The sequence below is a fragment of the Zea mays genome, chromosome 4, assembly GCF_902167145.1.
Source record: "Zea mays cultivar B73 chromosome 4, Zm-B73-REFERENCE-NAM-5.0, whole genome shotgun sequence".
Classification (NCBI taxonomy): domain Eukaryota; kingdom Viridiplantae; phylum Streptophyta; class Magnoliopsida; order Poales; family Poaceae; genus Zea; species Zea mays.
Genome location: NC_050099.1, coordinates 205169743 through 205190845, shown reverse-complemented (window position 1 = coordinate 205190845; position 21103 = coordinate 205169743). Strand labels below are relative to the sequence as shown.

General features: G+C 45.6%; 1 long non-coding RNA gene and 1 pseudogene across 1 annotated transcript; both read left to right on the top strand.

Moving 5' to 3' along the window:
• Window positions 1-4136: 4136 nt before the first annotated feature.
• On the top strand, window positions 4137-5108 carry LOC103654492 (uncharacterized). Its single transcript, XR_566146.2, has 3 exons — window positions 4137-4475; window positions 4548-4636; window positions 4708-5108. It is a non-coding gene; the product is annotated as an uncharacterized lncRNA (long non-coding RNA).
• Window positions 5109-6184: 1076 nt separating this feature from the next.
• On the top strand, window positions 6185-19917 carry LOC109945914 (uncharacterized; annotated as a pseudogene).
• The last annotated feature ends 1186 nt before the right edge of the window (window positions 19918-21103 follow it).

Below are 21103 nucleotides of genomic sequence, written 5' to 3'. Positions count from 1 at the left end.
TGAATTGATTCAAGAAGCAGAAGAACAAGCCCATATGATTCGAGAGAATTTGAGAGTGGCTCAAACCAGGCAAAAGAGCTACGCTGATAATAGAAGAAGACCACTGGAATTTGAAGAAGGAGATTATGTGTACCTCAAGGTGTCACCACTTCGTGGGATGAGGAGATTCAAAGTTAAGGGCAAATTGTCCCCTCGCTATATTGGACCATTCTTGATCTTTAGGCGAGTTGGAGAGATGGCATACCAACTTGAGTTACCGGATAGTCTATCGGATGTGCATAATGTGTTCCACGTATCTCAACTGAAGAAGTGTCTCCGTGTTCCCGAGGAACAGTTACCAATGGAAGAGCTCAGTGTTCAGGGTGATTTGACTTACACGGAGTATCCGATCAAGATTCTTGACACATTGACTCGAGTTACAAGAAATAAGGTGATAAAGATGTGTAAAGTGCAATGGAGTCACCACGGAGAAGATGAAGCAACATGGGAAAGAGAAGAAGAGCTTCGCATAGATTTTCCCCACCTTTTCCCTAGATCTTCCTAAATCTCGAGGACGAGATTATTTTTAAGGGGGGTAGGATTTGTAACACCCACTTTGTAAATTGCTAGAAATAATACCAATAGAGAAACAATTCCTCTTTATGTGAGTTTGACCTTCATGCATCATCATATGTGAACACCATGTCCAAGAACAATTAATAAAAAGATATGCTACTAAATCATTGCATCATGCTGAATATTTTATTTTTGTGTGCATTTTGTAACAAGAAAATATTAAAGACCAAAAATGGAAATTAAATCCTAAAAGAAATTCTTGAATCTAGAAAAGAGAAGGAATATGAAAACATGAATAATATATTTGAATAAATATCCTCAAACCTAATACTTTTAATTGCACAAATATGGTTTGAGAATGAACTAGTCACAAGTTTGAATTTAAATTAGTATTTAAATTTGAATTTGTGAAATAATGGAGAAAGAAGAAAATAAAAGAAAATAAAAGATAAATCAGAAAAAGGATAAAGGAGAATGCCATTCGCGGGCCAACCTGCATGAATTCGGCCCACCAGGAAAAACACACCACGCGGCCCAAATCCTGCTCTTAGCGCTGACGACCGGGCCCCTCTGCTCAGTCCCTCTCACGCGTGACGTTGAGTCACTGAATGGTGGGACCCATCTGTCACCTCTATCCCTCCTCTTTCTTCGCCGCGCCGCTCGGACAAGCTCACCCCTAGCGCAAATCATGGAAATCCGTTGAGGGGCACCCACAACCGACCTTCCCCTGGCGGCTACATATTGGTAACCCATCGACCCCCTTCATGCTCGCCCCATCCGCCAGACCCGGTACCACCCGACACCGAGAGATCACCGCCGTTAGGTTCTTATTGCACCTCCGCACGGTGACAGCTCACCGCCGCCGCTGACTCGTTCCTTCGCCGTCGTTCCTGTGTCGGACGGTCGTCGGGGTGATCCGCCTGGGCTCGTGGAACGTGTTACTGGTGGATCGGCACTGGGACTGCCTCGGACGTCGTCTGAATTCCTCGCCGGAGCTCAACCGATCCCACCATTCCGCCACTCGCCGTGGTCGGGTTCGTCTGCGACAAACTGCGAGGTAATTGGTCATTGATTGCATTTGTTGGATGTAGAGCATCATGTAGCACCGTCAAAATAGGGCGTTAGGCGTTGTACCGAGAGCTTGGGGTCGCCAGGCATGCCTTGCCGTCGTGGGTGCTGTCCGCGCCGCCGTCGCGTTTCGTCGCCAGGGATGGTGGATAATCTCGGTCGTCTGATTGATCATCGACGGTTAGGATTACAAGTGCGTACCGATTCGCCCCCTGCTCATCTCAGCCATTGATCGGAGCACGAGCGGGTGAGATCGTGCTCTGGCGTTTATGTTTGCGGAGCAAATATGAGCCGTAGGATCTAGATCCAAGGCTCCACATTGAGTACCGGTTCAGAGGAGATCAGATCTAATCTATGCCGCACGTTGTTGATCGAGCGGCCAGTGCTATCCGATACCCGTTCACCTGGATAATTTGCAGATGAAACCTCATAGATTTAGAGATTAGAACCCGCCGTCCCTCTCCACTGTACGTTGTGTCTCAAGATTTTACCCAGTAGCCCCTGTACTTTCCAGGAATTGAGGCCTAGTCCAGAGATGACTTAAAATCGAATAAATGAATAGAAAATGGATTTTTAACATGAAAATAATTACTAGATCTTGATAAATTCATAGAAGATTCATACTAGCTCCAACTTAATCCATTCCAGTGCCTAAAATTTTGTAATTTAATTCTCTATCACTTAGAGCCTCTGTTTTATCATAACAACAGTAAGAAAATTTATTTCTCACTTAATCCTAGTTAAAACACATGAAACCTTTGAAAACTCATAACTTAAAATCTATAACTCCAAAAATTATGATTCATGTTCCTAGGATTTTATTTTAATGTGTAGATTATTACTGTATATTTGGTTTACATGTTTGGTGTGATGTTGATTTTCTCTATATCCCATGCTTGTTTGTACTGTGGCGAGTAGAAGAACACGTGACTGAGGATCCTGGTGAGCAGCAGTTTGAAGTAGCTGAGCAGGAGCTCATTGAAGGCAAGTTGTGCCCTTGACCACTTTTTACCCAATAATGTTCTTTAATGTCACTTATTCATGCATAGGTTAATTTTGATGGGACCCGATAGGTCACCCTAAATTGTTTATCTCATTACCTTGTTTACCCCTGAATCACTTGGGTAGTTTGCTATTGCTTTACATGGTATTGGGATAATCATTTATCATATCTATGTTCCAATTCTTTTTTTATTCTATTTATGTTCATGTTAAGATCATTAATGTTAATTGGAACATAGAGCTTAACTTGAGAACCACGTGCCACCACAAGGGTTTAATGGGACGCCCTTGGCTGACTAATTAGGAAAGCTAGTGGAAGACTACCTTACCCGAAAGGGGCAAGGGCAGTAGGGGAGTGGTCAGTGTAGGGAGGTCCTTGGTTGATTTTGCTGCGATGGCGGTCAGACAAGAACCCTGCATTGGAGCTTCCTATAAACTGTAGCGGGTTTTCGGAAGCTAGTGGAACTTTGTAAAGGCCTCATAGTGTTGCCCTGCCGCGCTTCCTAGGTAGAGGTGTATGAGATTCGCGACCCCTTGGCAGATGGGTAGCATGACTTGTGGGTAAAGGGTACAACCTCTGCAGAGTGTAAAACTGGTATACTAGCCGAGCTCACGGTCATGAGCAGCTCAGGACTCTCTGATGATTAAATTATGGAACTTAAATTCAATTTTGTCATTTGCATATGCATGGTTTATTATTAATTTTGTTCTATTATCTATTAAGGTTTGGTATTTACTTACATCTAGTAATTGCTAATAAAAGTTTGACCAACATTAAAAGCAATGCTCAACTTTAACCATTCTCTTTGATAAGCCTTACACTCCATGAGCTCCCACCTTTGGTGAGTTCATGTCACATTATTCCCCACAACTTGTTGAGCGATGATCATGTGTGAGCTCACCCTTGCTGTCTCACACCCCCCCACAGGAGAAGAGCAGGTGGTTCAGGAGGAGCCACAAGGCGAGGAGTACGATCTGATCTAGGTGGCGTTTCTCAGTTGACATTGGCGCCAACGATCCTTAGTTCGTTTCATGTTTATTCTTTTATTTTGTAATAAGTCTTCCGCTATGTAATAAATACTCTGATTATTGTGACATTTATCTCTATACACTCTGTTATTATATATGTTGTCTTCTTGGCGTATGTATGAGATGCACCTGGCTTTGTTCCTTAAAGCCGGGTGTGACAGTTTCTAACTTAGCAACATGTTTTAGTACTGATGGATGCAACCTCCAAGCATTGAAAACTCATGATTGCCATATCCTTCTTCAAAGAATTTTACCTGCTGCTATTAGAGGAATCATGAGTAAGGACATATATGAAGCACTTGCTGAATTAGGTATTTTCTTTCAGCACTTATGTGCTAAGACATTGAAGTTGGATGTTTTGCAAAGAATTAAAGTTGAAATCCCAATCATTTTGTGGAAGCTTGAGAAAATATTTCCTCCTTCTTTCTTTGATGTGATGCTGCACTTGGCTATTCATTTACCCGACGAGCAATCCTAAGAGGACCGGTGCAATATGGGTGGATGTATCCAGTGGAAAGAAGGTTGTATACATTGAAACGTTTTGTAAGAAATATGGCTAGACCTGAAGGATCCATTGCAGAAGCATATGTTGCTAATGAGTGCTTGACAGCTTGCTCAAGGTACTTCAATGATGTTGACACACGACACAATCGGGAGGGTAGGAACAAAGAGCGTGTTGATTTGAGTAGAGGCAAATTTTATGTTTTTCAGCATGCAGTTGAACTTCTTGGAGCACCAAGAATTACATACCTCCAAGATGATTATGATAAGATGGTTTGGTATGTACTAAACAATTGTTCGGAGGTCGAGCCATATATAAAGTACACATTTCCTTATATGTTTGCCATTTTTATATGAATTGTTATTATCACCTCTAATATATACCATATCAGGATGTATAAGGAAGAGTTAGAGAATGAAGGGATTGTTAATGTGGAAAAAAACCATTCAGAAGCACTTTTCCTCATGGTTTAAGAAGCATGTGAGTTTCAAGTTCATATCCTCAACATCAATAATTGACTTGTTTTCACCATGTATTTTTTATGTCTTCAGATTGCAAGTTTGTGTTTTCTCGAGGGAGAAGACATTGATGATGACCTATATGCATTGGCATGCGAACCAGATTTGCGAGTTCGAATTTTTCTGCATGTCTTGTTGATGGTGTCCGGTACCACACCATTGACCGTGAGAGCAATAGAAGAACCCAAAACAGTGGAGTCATGGTTGAGGGCACTCATAATAATGAATGCATTGATTTTTATGGCTGCTTAAAAGAAATTATCGAGTTGCAGTATAACTCAGATTTGATGGAGCATCAGACAGTTGTTCTTTTCCGGTGTGATTGGTTTGACACTCATAGCAAGAAAGTTAGTATGAAATATGATGGATATTTTAGAAGCATAAACCATAGTAGTTGTTGGTACAAAAATGATACTTTTATTTTAACAGCACAAGCAACTAAGGTATTTTATTGGCAAGACATCAAGAATTATGGAAGCTGGAAGATTGTTCAAAAATTTACACATAGGCACTTGTGGAGTGTGGCTGAAAATGACATTGATGAAAGACCTAGTTCCTCAGGACTATCATACCAAGATGATACATGTGTTGGTTTTGAAGTGCAAGTTAATGAAGGAGATATGGAGATAACTGGACATCAGGATGCTAACGAATCTGTTAATGTCAGTGAAGTGTGGTTGATGAATTTCGAGTGCAACGAGAAGAGGAAGTGGAAGTGTATGAGACAAGCGACAATGAAGATGAAACTGGATGGCAATATGCTAGTGACAACGAAGAATCAATAACTATTGTCAATGACGATGATGATTTCAGCGATAACGAGTAGCATGTTTTTTGTTCGATCTAAGAGAAGTGAACTCTACACTGTAATTTGTTTGATTTTTAAGAAGTGAACTAGCTACTGTTATTTGAGAGAAGTGAACTCTATGCTGCAATTTGTTTGATTTTTAAGAAGTGAACTCGCTACGGTTATTTGAGAGGAGTGAACTTTAAGCTGTAATTTGTATGATTTTTAAGAAGTCAACCAAGTACTATTATTTGAGAGAATTGAACTTTATGTTGTTATTTGTTCGAGCTTTGAGAAGTGATATTCAACTTTTGGGTGTATTGTCTAACTGTTGTAATACTACTGCTACACAGAATACACATTTCAGATTTCAGAACATACACATTTCATAACACATTTCTATGCAACTCTGATTTCAGAAAACACACATTTCAGAACACATTTGTGTGCACCACATATTTCACATTTCAGATTGTAGAACATATTTCAGATTTCAGAACATAGATCCAACCTTGCATCAATAGTGCACAACCTGTTTACAAGAGCCCTACATTTTTCTACCCAATGACATCTCGCTTTTTCTTCGTCCGGTTATGAACCAATTCCTGCAGGTTTCCATAGATGGCTTCCTTTTCATGTTGCATAGCTTGTAATCCAAGTAGTCCATGTTGTCATCCACCTTGACATCGATGTAGTTCTAAATCAGACTTAGGGATGGTGGCAATGGCATTGGGTACTTTCTACCAGTTCAGCGACAAAATGTCTGATGCCTCTGCTTATGTCGAAGGCCTGATCGAGCAAGCAAATTTTGTGATCCGCTTCTAACACCTTGTCATACACAACACCAACCTTGTGGTCCATGTCTTTCATCTAGTAAACTGAACATGGCATGTAACTGAAACTGCACATGGCGTGTAAACAGAACATGGCATGCAACTGAATTTGCTTGTAAACTGAAACTGCACTTGTTGCATGCCTGTGTCCAAAATTGCACAGGCACTGAATTTCTGAATGACTGTGTCCAGAAAACTAAACATGTGCGGCTATGTCCATAAAACTGAAACCGAAACTGAATTGGTCAAATAAATTATCTTTGTCCATTAGATAGTAACAAGCACGTAGTGTAGTGGTTTGTCTTGGTTTACTAGCACTTTATTAGGTGGTGGTTCAATTCCCATGTATGTTGCTTTTATTCTTTTCTTTTTTACATTTTTTTGCTAATAGGAGATGTGCTCGTGGTTTTTCATTAATTTTGTAAAACCTCATGATCTATTTATCTGAAACATGTCGGACCAAAGTATGACTCCATGCCAAGTTTCACTATTTTCTGATCATATTTGTATTTATTTATTTATTTGTGGCTTGAAAAGACATTTAAACCATACAATTAATAAAATAATAAAAAGGGGCATCTTTACATGGAGTGAGTGTGAGTTCATAACAGTTAGATGAACTAATGTTGCAGTTTTGAAGCAAAGCAAAGACAAAAGTAAGAAATATAACTCAAACACTATTGTTGTAGTTGAATGTTATGAAACTTAGTGAGAAATGTGTCCATTTGTGAAGCATCTATATTCATACTTTTGTAACACCTCATGATCTATTTATCTCAAACATGATGGACCAAATTATGACTCCATGCCAAGTTTCACTATTTTCTGGTCATATTTGGTATTTATTTATTTTTCGGCTTGAAAAGACAAACCATAAAATTAGTAAATAATAAAAGGGGCATATTTACATGGAGTGAGTTCATAACATTTAGATGAACTAATGGTACACTTTTGAAACAAAAACTAATACAAAAGTAAGAAATATAGTTTAAACACTGTTGTTGTAATTGAATGTTATGAAACTTAGTGAGAGATGTGCCCATTTGTGAATCACCTATATTCACACTTTGGTAAAACCACATGATCTATTTATCTCAAATATGTTGGACCAAATTATGACTCCATGCCAAATTTCATTATTTCCTGATCATATTTGATATTTATTTATTTATTTTTGGCTTGAAAAGGCATGAAGAAGAAATCATTGTCAAAGTCAGTCTCTTTCAACTAGGATGGATACATTATGAAGCATATGTATCTTTTAAAAATTGTGGCACAATCAAACCAATGTTTGTGCCTTTAAACAATGGATTAAAAGTTTTTATTTTTTAATCTATTTTTGTTATTATTGGTTTTTTTATTATTCTCTAAGTACCGGCTAGATTTTATTAAAAACATGTGAAACAAAGTACATTATACCTCACATTTTCTAACGAATAAGGAAAAGTTAGCTTAATTGGCTTACCATTATAATAATAGAGTTTGGTGCATATACTTATCTATTTATGTATGAAAACTAGTATTCTTTTGTGAGTAGCACGCTACATAATTCCAGATTTAAAAACACAAATCTTCCCAGGGGCTACGCTACCCCACAACCCCACCCCACGCCCGTCTTCCTCGCCTCAACGCCACCACCCAATCCAACCGCCTGGACCGCTGGACGCCACCGCCCTGCCCCTCCTCGGCGCCGCCGATCCATCCAACTGCCTCAACGTCGCCATCCATCCAACCTCCTCGGTGTCTCCTCCTCACTTACTGGAAGGATGGATGGGGCAAGGACACACAAAGACCTTGGTGGTAAGTGACTTCAAGTTCTTCTCTCATTTACTGCTTTGCTATCGTTGCCCAGCACGCGTCGCCGATGCCGTCGCCTAGCACAGGCCACCGCTGCCGTTGCCCAGCACGGGTCATCGCTGCAGAGAGGGATGTCTTTTATCCATGCAAACACGTGTATTTTTTTGCAGCAGAGAGGTTTGAGGTGCTCAGATCGGATCCCCTATTCTCGTTTTTATAGATGGATTCTATAGGTTATCTATCACAGTGGTAAATTGTCGGAGAGGAAATCTCCTCGGCCGGGTGGCGGATTGCACCCGCCCTAAATCCTGAAGAGAGGAGGGGCCTAAGCGTTTTGCTAGCTACGAGGCTAGTGGATCAACACACGAGAGCACACGAGGGTTTAGAGTGGTTCAGGCCACCAGAGCGTAATACCCTACTCCACTGTGTGATGTATTGCTTGGAGCTTGTATGAACTTATGAGTGTATGCGCCTAAAGCTAGGTCTGAGAGCCTCCCTTTGTAACGTCGTATGCCTCCCCCTTTATAGCTGAAGGGGGGCATGCACAAAAGGACTGGGCCCCGACATGTGGGCCCAGGGACATAACGAATATAGAGCTTGGATCCTCTAATGTCTGCTTCCGAGGCAATCTTCTTGTGCCCTGTCGCTCGAGGTCTACGTATCCTTGGCATGCAGGGGAAGCTTCCTGCGGAAGAGAAGACGAGTATAGGGTGCCGCCTGGCACGGGCGCACTGTTTGCCAGCAGACCCAGCAGGTGCGCCGCCTGCTGGATGACCTTGACGTCGCCTGCCAGCGGATGGGATGAGACGCATTTAATGCTGAGAGGGCACGTCGCCCGTCAGCGCAGTGGCAGGTGGCACGTCTTTTCCTCAATAAATGCAGGGGCTGCACGACTTCTCGTCAGGGTCGTCCTAGTAGCTTATGTCATGGGCCACAAGCAGCGGATCTCCGCCCGAGCGGGAAGCGGAGGCAAGGCCCGCACACGTGTCAGCGCTGGACCCCTGCACACACTAGGGTCCTTCTCGCTCCGGGACCCTGCTGGAGTTCGGACTTACCCGAGGACACCGAACTCGTACATAGGGGTCCGGTGTCCTTCTGTGGGGGTCCGACCTTACTGGGGTGTGGTGTCTTTCCCTGCCACGTGGTGCCCTTTGGCCTGCCCATCCGGTGGGGTCAGGCGCGGTCCTCCGCGTGGCTAAGGGACATCGCGTGGGTGCGGTGTCTTCATGCTGTAGGAGAGGGTACCCCTGATTTTGGGTACAGACAGTGGCCCCCGTTCCCGCCTCAGGGGAGGATGCGAGCTTGCAGGTGGGACCAGAGTCTGATTGGCGGTTGGACCGCTGCTTCCGTGTGCCCATTGCTGCAATTACTGCTGGCCCGCCTATGACCATGCCAACTGCCGTGCCTATTCCCACGGCTGACTGACCCGTGACCGTCGTACTTAACGGCACTGTTGGGCCATGCGCGGGGCTGCCTCGAGTGGCTGCACTGGTTCTGAAAAATTTACCTTTTCAGAATCCGTGACAGTCCTGAGAAGACGTGGCATTGGTGTAGGCGGCGGTGTGGTTTCTTTGCACACGGTAACCGGCGCGCCGGTTACATGACGTGTGGGCCTGGGCCCCTGAGTTGGGCTGCCAGTTGTGGTGGAGCTGAGGGGGCGCACAGCCGTGGGACGGTTGCATGCCTCTTGCGCGGCGGTTCGCCTCTTTGACCGCTGGATACGGCGAAGATGAAGGGGTGCTTAATCGTGGGGTGGCTGCATGCCCCTTGCGCGGCGGTTCGCCTTCCTGACCGCTGGTTGCCCCGGAAATGGAGGGGCGCGTAGTCGTAGGGTAGTCACACGCCCCTTCTTAGGGTTAGTTTGCATGACATGGGGGTCTGGCCCCCGTGTCATAAGGTGAGATCCTTGGTGCATGCCGGGGGAGACTTCGCCCGTGACGTTTCAGGTGCGCGAGTGGGGGGTCTGCCTTTAAAAAGGGGTCGATCCCCCGGGTAGTAGACATGCCTCGCTCCTCTTGCGACCACCGCGCCCTTTCGCCTTCTGGGCCTCCAGATGGGGTGCGCCGGTGTTCTCTAGAGGGATCCGCGTCAAGGTGGTCTCTTCCGGCGACTTCACCGTCGGAGAGCGTGCGCTTGCGGTGTCGCCGATCTTGTCTTCCTCCTCCTGCCGTTGGAGGGGTACATCCATATGGGGGTTGGCATCCTTCCACCATCATTCGGCTTCAAGGATTTTCATCATGCAGCCCAGCCACAGTCCCCCACCGGTGGTCACCCAGGAGGATGACCACCAACCTTGTGGTGGGGAGAAGCAAACCGGGCTGCAGCCTCCCTCCTGCCCTCACCTTCAAGGATGTTCATCATCCGTGCTGGGGAGGAGGGTGCGCCGAGTTGGGACCCGCCTCCACGTGGGCAGCGACCCGCTTCTTCCCTCAGTGTTCGGGGGAGAAGGGCGTTCGCCGTCTGTGGCGCTGTCAGCTGCCGCGTGTCTGGCTCCCCGGCCTGGGTGGCTCTGGTGCCGCCTCAGGCGCCGCCTCCTACCGCTGGGGAGGAGCGTGGCTGCCCGTCCACCGCACGGGCGATGGTCGCGCCGTGCGTGGGTTGGCCACATCCATGGCTTCTCCTGCGGCACCAGCCGTACTGGGAGGTCGTACAAGACGTCGTACGCCGTGCGGGTGGGGGCGGCGTTCTTGGATGGTCTTGTCCTCACTCCCGTAGTGAGGACAGGAGCGAAGACCTCTTCGTGCGCGCTGGTGCGGCCGCCGTTCGCTGGTACGGTACTGGTGCGTAGGTGGCCGCTATCGTCGGTGCTGAGGTGGTCACCGCCCCTGGTGAGGCTCCCCACTGTAGAGGTGGTTGCCTCCGCCGGCGAGACCGTCAGTGCCACCTGCTGCCGGACCTCTGGCTCTTTGGCTTTAATGGCTTGTTGTCGCCCCCCATAGGGAGACGGGGGCGAGGTCCTTCCTGCAGCGGCGCGCATGCTGGGATGATTGCCGCTGCTGGTGAGTCATCGGTGCATAGGCGACCGTCGCCGTCGGTGCTGATGCGGTTGCCTCTGCTGGTGAGCCGCTCGGGGTTTGTTGTCCCGCGGCCCTTCTGGTGTGGAGGTAGTTCATTCCTACAGAAATGGAGCTAGGGTCCCGCTTGTAAGGGAATGTAATGTTATTTGCTTTGAGAGAAAAATGTAATAACATACGTAGGATTTTAGCCTGGGAAGCCCAGTTGCGTGTCCGAACCCCCTAGATGGTGGCTTCATGTACTAAGACACCTGCCGCAGGGCGGTGGAGTATGCAGGCCCACAGCACAGGACCTGGCTGAGCGGCTACATGGCTTCCGGACCCCCCAGGAGACAAGTGTCTGTTCCTCAAAGCCGGACCTCCAGGTTGTTGGACGCACATGACTATAGTTTTAAATACTAGGACACCCGTCATGGTGTGGTGGAGTGTGCAGGATTTTGGGTACGAGACCAGGCTAACCGGCCACACAGGCTCCGGACCACCCTATGGAACGGGCATCCGTTCTTTAGAACTGCCCCCCAGGCCTTTCCCTGTTTTTGTAAAGAAACAAATATAGTCTTCTAAGCAGCATTTAACACTTATATGTGTAACGCATGTTCTTGCTGTGTGCGATGTTGTTGACTCTTCCCTGGCCCCCCGCCTGGGATGTAGGCTTGATGTGTTGAGGTTGGATACCAGCGTTTCTGAAAAGGTTGTCAACAATCCTCGGGAGGCAACTCACCGGGATCTAGATCTATACACAACTTTTAGCTAGAAAGCATTAGTAGCACACCTCATAGGGTGCTCTGTCTGACATTAGTCGCCCTTTGATACATGCTCGGGACCTGCAGATTTTAGTCCGGGTGGCCAAGTTGCATTTTCGGACCCCCTTGGGTCGCGGTTCTAGAAACTAGGACACCTGTCGCAGGGGTGGTGGAGTGTGCAGGCTCACGGTACGGGACCACGCTGAGCGGCTGCGCAGGCTCCGGACCACCCCAGGAGACTAATGTCCCTTCTCTAGCTCCGGTCCCGAGGTTGTCGGACCCGCATGACTTATAACTCTAGATACTAAGTTCCCGTCACGGGGTGGCGGAGCATGGAGGCCCACGGTACGGGACCAGGCTGAGCGACTACATGGGCTCTGGACCACCCCATGGAACGGGGCCCCGTTCTCTAGAGCCGCCCCCAGGCTGTCGGACCTCCCTACTTTCGTATCAGGGGCTTTAAACTACAAGCCTGGCTGCTCAATTCGGATGTCGTCATGTCAGACAGATGGAACCATACGGGTGGGTTAGCTAAAAAGTACTATCTGAAAGACTGCAAGGTGGGACCATGGAGCAGCAAGATGGAACTATCATAAGAGCGCGACTGAGGGGGGTAGTTTCTTCTTCATAACTTGTCATGCATGTGTGCAGACCAATAGTCTGGGTTCATGGGGGCAGACCCCACCGGGTTATCATACACGTATGCGTCATTTAGTTATAAAAAAGGAAACAGACTCGACCCCTTTGTCTTGCTCTATGGATAGAACTTACAGAGATATTTAGCATCGGGGTAAGGTACTCCTCCAGTCGTAGCTAGATGGTTGCCCCTAGGTCGGTGCACTCCCGTTACCTTGGAGGGTCCTTCCCAGCTGGGGGAGAGTTGTGGAGCACCTCTTGGTGTGGCACTTGCCGTGGGGCTAAGCGCCGACCCAGGGTTCCTATCTGCATTTGACATGGGAACCCTTGTCTCTGGCTGTGATCACTTCTGCATGTACCTGTCTGCAGCTCGGACCCGTGGGAGGTCCGGAAGGGCCTCCGGAGGAAGGCGTGCTTTAGCTTCGTAGACCGGGGGACACAGAGTTCCCCCGAGGTCCGTCTAGTTGTCTTCACCGGAGTAGGAGCCTCCGGCAAAGATATCCTTCAGGTCCCCCTCGGGCGACTGATACCCGAGGTCTCATTCAGCCGCGACCACCTCACTGTCGTCCACCTTTTCCTTGCCGGGCCTGCGGCGAGGCGTGGAGCCGTCTTTGGAGGACTGTTCGCGCCGCTCGCTGACGCGTTTTGCGAGGTCGATGATCTCGCGACACTCTGCGGCGCTGTGGCGACCATGCGGGTGCACAGGGCATGAACCGCTGTTACCCTTCTTCGGTCGCGGGCGTTTGTTGCGGTCGCCCTGGCCACCGGTCGCTGCCGCGACCACCAGAGCAGTGGACCGTGGCTTCTGGTAGTCGTGGTCCTTCTTCTTTTTCTTCTTTCCATCCCAGAGGACGGGCCCCGTACCACCCGACTGGGCAGCTCCAGTTTGTGGGGCTGAGTGCCATGCACGGCCCTCGGCGGCTCTGGCGCATTTGTCGGCCAGAGCGAAGAGTGTGGGACAGTTTCCACGTCATGTGTGGCCAACTTCTCCAACATTTTTTCATCACGTACTCTTTGTCGGAAAGCCGTGATGATGGAAGCATCAGAAATACGAGGTATCGTACCTTGTACCTTGGTGAAGCGGGAGATGAACTTCCGGAGGGTTTCCCCGGGCTCCTGCCTTACTGCATGGAGGTGGGCCTCCACACCGTGCTGTTGGTAAGCACTGGCGAAGTTCGCCACGAACCGCGCACAGAGTTCTTTCCAGGAGTAGAATGATCCCGGGGTGAGGTTCATGAGCCAGGTCCGGGCAGGTCCGGACAAAGCCACATGAAAGTATGTTGCCATCATAGTGGTGTTTCCACCTACTGCCGTGATGGTGGTAACGTACACCTGCAGGAACTCTGACGGGTTTGATGTTCCGTTGTATTTTTCCGGCAGGTGTGGCTGGAACTTGGGCGACCATGACGCCGCATGAAGATGGTCTGCGAGGGCGGCGCAGCCCACGCCGGCTAAGGGGACACCTGTTTGGGACCGGGCGCCCACTGGTGGCTGCGGTGCCTCCGCGGTGAAATCTCGGTCGAGATTGCGACCCTCAATGTTGTGATAGCGCTCACGCGCCCTTTCCAAAGAGACCCAGGCGTCTTCTCCCATACACCTACGGTTGAGCTCCGCCCGGAGGTCGTCGGTCTGTGCACCCCTTACGGAGGGCGAGCGCACAGACGCCATCGCCTCGCGTTGGCGCCGGGATGATCGAGGCCTCGACATGGACGAAGTAGAATGCGCCATTCCGAGCAGCCGGTCGACGTTGTCGCGCCACTGCTTCATGGCCCCTAGTGATGCCGTGGAGCTAAGGGGGTGGCGCAACAATTCTCTGACCGCAGACAGCGCCGTAGGCGCTGCCGTCGACGAAGTCCGAGATGCCTGCGCTAGCGTGTGCTGCTGCATGGCATGCACGACAGCAGTCCTAGAGTCAGGGCGGTCGGGCGCTCGTGGCGCGGAGGATGCAACCTCTTGCTCCATCACGAAATCCTCCGAAGTTTCGGCGTGGTGCTCGATGATCCGCACCATCATGCTGAGCAAGAAAACAAGCAAAAACTTGAAGCCTAGGCCCCTACCTGGCGCGCCAAATGTCGGAGAGGAAATCTCCCCGGTCGGGTGGTGGATTGCACCCGCCCTAAATCTTGAAGAGAGGAGGGGCCTAAGCGTTTTGCTAGCTACGAGGCTGGTGGATCAACACACGAGAGCACACGAGGGTTTCGAGTGGTTCGGGCTGCCGGAGCGTAATACCCTACTCCATTGTGTGATGTATTGCTTGGAGCTTGTATGAACTTATGAGTGTATGCCTAAAGCTAGGTCTGAGAGCCTCCCTTTGTAACGTCGTATGCCTCCCCCTTTATAGCTGAAGGGGGGCATGCACAAAAGGACAGGGCCCCGACATGTGGGCCCAGGGACATAACGAATATAGATCTTGGATCCTCTAATGTCTGCTTCCGAGGCAATCTTCTTGTGCCCTGTCGCTCGAGGTCTGCGTATCCTTGGCGTGCAGGGGAAGCTTCCTGCGGAAGAGAAGACGAGTATAGGGTGCCGCCTGGCACGGGCGCACTGTTTGCCAGCAGACCCAGCAGGCGCGCCGCTTGCTGGATGACCCTGACGCCGCCTGCCAGTGGATGGGATGGGACACATTTAATGCTGAGAGGGCACGTCGCCCGTCAGCGCAGTGGCAAGCGGCACGTCTTTTCCTCAATAAATGCAGGGCTGCACGACTTCTCATCAGGGTCGGCCTGGTAGCTTATGTCATGGGCCACAAGCAGCAGATCTCCGCCTGAGCGGGAAGCGGAGGCAAGGCCCACACACGTGTCAGCGCCGGACCCCTTCACACACTAGGGTCCTTCTCGCTTCGGGACCCTGCTGGAGTTCGGACTTACCCGAGGACACCAGCCTCATATATAGGGGTCCGGTGTCCTTCTGTGGGGGTCCGGCCTTACTGGGGTGTGGTGTCCTTTCCTGCCACGTGGCGCCCTTTGGCCTGCCCATCCAATGGGGTCAGGCGCGGTCCTCCGCGTGGCTAAGGGACGTCGCGTGGGTGCGGTGTCTTCATGTTGTAGGAGAGGGTACCCCTGATTTTGGGTACCGACATAAATAGAGATGCATATTTTAGTTATATGCTTATTTTTCTGCAAAGATTTTTGTCGCTAATGGCATATAGTGATTATCTAAAGAGATTATTGTCATAAGTTATGATTTTCTATATGATTTTAATAGTAGGAGTGTAGGACAGTACATTATCTCCTCTTTTTCTAGCAAAGGCAACATATATGCATGACCACTAGTTACTTATTTTGTTTACAAGAAAATAACAGACGAAGTTGGTGAATCGTTAACATCACTTATTCTAAACTAAGCACCAATAATTACTTTACAGCTGTTTACTACTATGTTCCACCAACCGCCGTATTTTTAGCACAATTATGATATTTATCTAGTTCAACATAATTCCAATTAGTTTACTTGCTCCAAATAGTTTAGTAGTCGTGTCCTATTCACTTGCTTCAATTAGTTAACAGAACTTGCATCAATTAGTTCACTTGATGCAACACTCATATTTTTTAGTTCAGCAGTCATGTCCTAGTTAACAGGTGAACACTCATATTTTGTCTATTTAATGTATGTTCAGAGGTGCCAATTACTGAGTATGAAAAGGAGAGGGCTTAAATGTGACGAGGAACAACAAAATGTTGAGTAGCCTTGGTATAATTGGATTAACATCATTTATTCGATCAAGTAGTACAAGGAAGAACTCTATCGCTCGTGAAGACTTTGATCCATTGTATGAACCTTATCATAGTGAGGACAATGATCATCATGTGGTTGATCAGGTACTTAGGGGGTGTTTGGTTTAAGGAATCACTACATCCAAATTGAGGTGGTGCATCATGTGTTCATTCCTCAAATTTGGTGGGATGACCACATTCCTCATATTAGTACTAATTAACTAACTATAAGGAATGAGGTGGTGATGGATCAACTCATTCCATTCCACAAACCAAACAAAAATAGTGAGAAGATGATGGACTAGCTCATTCCTCAAACCAAACACCTTATTAGATTTCTTATTGTACCCCTTTGGTGTTATTACTGATTTGTGCTCAATGTGCAATAAGATAAATTTGGGTTTAATTCTTTTATTATGCCTACGAGGCCATGCAAGATGAACATTTCTACATTGAAAGAACGAACACCAACATGTCTACTGGTTTTGGAGGAACAAAAGGATCCAAAGAGTGGTAGCACCTAGTGTAGAAGACCAAGTTGGTAGAGTAACTAGGCAGAAGACAAAGGAACTATCCATAGTTGAGAAAGATATACATGGTTCGACTGCAAATACAGATGAGCACACATTGATTTCTGCCAATTTTCCTGCACACCATGATGACGAGATTCAGATGTGTGATGAAGGCAAGAAAAAGTGATCCATTCTAAAACAAATATGTTCTACAAATTTGCATTAAACTAATTATAATCTACATTAATTTTGTGAAAATGTTCATTATTTTCAGGTCAAATAGATGTCATGGCAGATAAATGGATAAGGGGAAAAAGTATGGGCAGCCAATTGGAAAGGATAAGTCGAGGCTTAAACACTAAGATCCCATTGGTCATCACTGAAGGGAATAGACGTCCTGAGGTTCCTATGCAAGCTGCAATGCTTGCATCAGAAGGAGGAATTGTAATTAGGCAACATATGCTGATCCTAACACATTGGAAGGAATACAAGAATGACAAATCCTATTTGGAAGACTTCGTCGTAGAATTGGTGTAAGTAAATAGTCTTTCTTCCTAAACATCAAATGAATAGGGTGGTACGGCCTATGTCCTATATTGCCAATTTATTAGTATATAGTTAGCAGGTGCACTTTGTCTCATAAATTGCTAAAAGAACTATGTCAGACAGAATTGCATATGTTTCTCTCTTCCAAATGACACCTTACCTTAGAAATTGTTCTATCCAATTTCATTAGACACTATGAATCTCTCTATTCTAATATGCATGTTTTTTACTAGGGTCAATTTGCCGTAGACACCAAAAACAAAGATGTCAAATATGCATGTGCTGATTTGATGAGGTGTAATCATCGACAAATGAGATATAAGCTCAAGAAGGCTTACTTTAATGGTGTGGCAACTGACAAAGTGAGAACAACATCACCGTTGAGCACTATGACAAATGAGCAATGGATGCAACTAGTGAATATGTGGTCTACCCCAAAGCACAAGGTATATAATTACTAGTTGCAATTTGTGTTTCTACTATTGCCAACATGAAATTAGACATAAACTATCTTATGCTTTGAGCTATTTCCACTTGTGGTTTGTACTTAAATCAAAAGATTTTGATTTTGATTATAATACCCACTTTAGAGGATAAATTGTTGGATACTATTGTTTTCTCAAAAAACAATACTGGCTTTCTCAAGCATGTAGGAGTGTTATGTGTCTTTAAGTTAAAAAGAGAAAACTGTTCTGAAACACACACACAAAATAAATAATATAAACGCTTTTTAGTTGTTGTTTGAACACAAGGGTGTATCCTTTACAACTGTTTGGGTCATTTTCATGACTCACTTCTTAGCTTAACCTCCATATGCAAAGCTGAAAAGAAAGCAAGTTTGGACTGCTCTAGTGTAGACATAAAATTCTAGGGCATATGAGGTTAGAAACGTGTGTGGTGCCATTGTTTCTTGAGCTACATTTTTTGTTGAAATGAATATGCAGGAACATACCTTGTTGTGTTGTTCAAAGGAACACGCAGTAACATACCTAGTATTCCAAGAAAACATACCTTCTTCAAAGGAACAAGCTAGAACATAATTTAATCTATGTTTCTAGTTTTACAATATAATGGTTTTATAGGACAAATGTGTGAACAACAGAGTGATTCGTGGAAAAGTTCGGTTCCAGCAAAAGACAGGATCTCGGAGTTACATTGCATATATGCATGCCGTGGTAATATACATATACAATATGTGTTCAATTGTTCCTCACCTATCCTTTATGTTTGAAGCTTACATTTAGAAATTGTTTGCATGTATTTTAGAAGCAAGCCAAATATGGAGATGCACCGCCAAGTGCGATTGATCTTTTTAAGAGTGCCATTGTAGTAGGAAGACTAGTTTTGCTGAGCCTGTAAAGGAAGCAATTGTAAGTTATGCTCCATTTTTAACTGTAATTTTATTTATTGATTTCAAACTGAATAATCGTTTGGCATTGAAAGCAACTTTGGCCAAATACCTATATCGTTTAGTACCATTCATAAATCAGAGTAGATGTGCAATGTATGATGTTCTTCATCGTTAAGTAATAAACAACTAGACCTATTTAGTTTCTGTAGTGCTTATCCTATGTCATAAATCCTAGTACTGGTTGTGTTATATTATCACTTAGTTGATACTTTCAGTTCTACTCTATGTGGTATGAAATTCTCAGTTGTGAATATCAATGGCCAATTTATGTGAGTGAAAAGGTTTTTTTATAAACATTATGATTAATAATTTAGTTGTACACTAGAAGAGTCTCAAATGTGATTGATTACATGCCTTAGGCAAAAGTTATTGAATGGGTGTATGAAGATGCCCAAGGTGATTAATAACTTGTGGTGTTTAGCTTTAGTAATATACGTGCAGAACTATCCATTTTATTGAGTGTTTAGCTTATTTTTGTCATTATATTTCACTTGTGCACCTTGCGCTGACTGTGTTGTGGTTGAGGAATTTTCCCCGATGTAACCTATTCTTATCCACGTGAATACTATGAAGGAGCTAGTACTATAAAAACCGAACATAAATGTGACTAGTTTATTGAATGCTTGTTTTGGTTTCATTTTATCCATACCACTTGTCTTATTTTTAAACCTTCTCATTCACATGACACAATGGAAGCACTTGTGGCTGAGCCTGGAGTAGAAGGGAAAGAATCTAACACCCCTACAGAAGCAGTTGCTCAAGTGTTGTCTTCATCAAAATTTCTTCATAATATTGGTCTTGTATCGGCCACAAATAAAAGTTACAATGGTAGTGATCCTACACGTGTGGCAGAACTTGAGGCTGAACTTGAATCAGAGAAGCAAAACTCATTAGCTCAGTTAGATGCCCTAAAGAAGAAGGTAGAAGAATCAGAAGAAGGAAGGGCTAAGGAGTTAGAAAAGATTAATGATCTGCAAAAAGGAGCAGATGAGACCAATGCTCTCCTTCGTCGTCTCTTTAGCCTCAATAAGTAGTTGGTCGATTGTGCCCTGATTTTGCTGTCCTATTTGTACTGTGCTTTGCACTCTACTTGATGCTTGTGATAAAACATGATGATAGTTTTAATTTTGATATGTCCTTTTTGTACTGTCCTTAGGACACTACTAGATGCTGGTGTGATGAAACATGATGACAATTTTGAAAATTTTGAATGATTTGGTTGTTGATAAATGATATCTATGATAATATGTTGCTAAGTATATGTGTTGATTGTTGATTGGTGTTTAATTACAATGGATTTAGCTTATGGTACATTGTGAAACAAAATGTCTGGGTTCTACTGCAACCCAGCGCTTCCAGCAGCTATGTTTCTACGCATGTGTTCTGTGCTCTTGACTGCAGGTTTAAAAATAAAAAAGCAAAAAAATGATATAACAAATCAGTTGTATGATTTCTGGGCTGCAGTACCAGATTAAAAAAAGGCAAAAAAATATGGTGAAAGAAATTGACTTGAGGGCTAATATTTTGTGACGAACAAAATTGTCATAAGTAAATATGCCACGTAAGATCCCAATCCTGCCATGTCATGCACATGTTTAATTTATGACGTTTTCTATCCTATGTGGAGGCATGTTGTGGCGTTTTTTTGGAGATTGTTAGTGACAAAAATAGCGTGTCACAAAACTATGACGATGCATAATATGTCACTAAACTTATGACAAATAAACATGAAATGTCACAGATCATGCAATGCCACGCATGATAGGTGACGAAGTAATTATCGTCATGGAGACGTCATAAATTTCAAAAAATGACATAAATTCAAGGTTTGGTGACATAAAGAGAACGTCACAGAAGGTCACAAGTGTTGTAGTGGATGCACTTTGGCAGAACATGATCCTTCGGAAGCAGGCTGCCAATGACCATCAACAAGCCATCGAATGCGTCTCGACTCATGTTGTACTGCGACTTGAACGTCATTACTCACCCGATGGCATCCAGTTGAGAAACCTTTGTCTGGCCGTGAAGGGGCTTCTGTGCCGTGTCAAACATGTCGTAGAACTCCTTTGCGATCGACTCTGGCTCGTCCTTCGTACATCATTTGGCATACTGTGCCTCGTGATAGTCGTTCAACATATCCGCTACCCCCGCATCAACATCATAATGCTCAACACGTTGTCTCAACACCTCCTCTCTCGTACGATGCGCTTCACCATGAAAGATCCACCGAGTATAGTCCGGTGTAAATCCATTCTTCCAAATATGTTCTACCATGACCTTCTTTTATTTTCTTTTCCGATTGGCACTCGCTCCTTTAGTAGCTTCGCCATATATCCGTTCCACGAAATCACTGGTCTTTCTAATCCATTTAGGGTGACATCATTCCTTCCTACACTGCTCGTGTACATCCGCTCACGGTCCTCCATCCTCTAAAAAA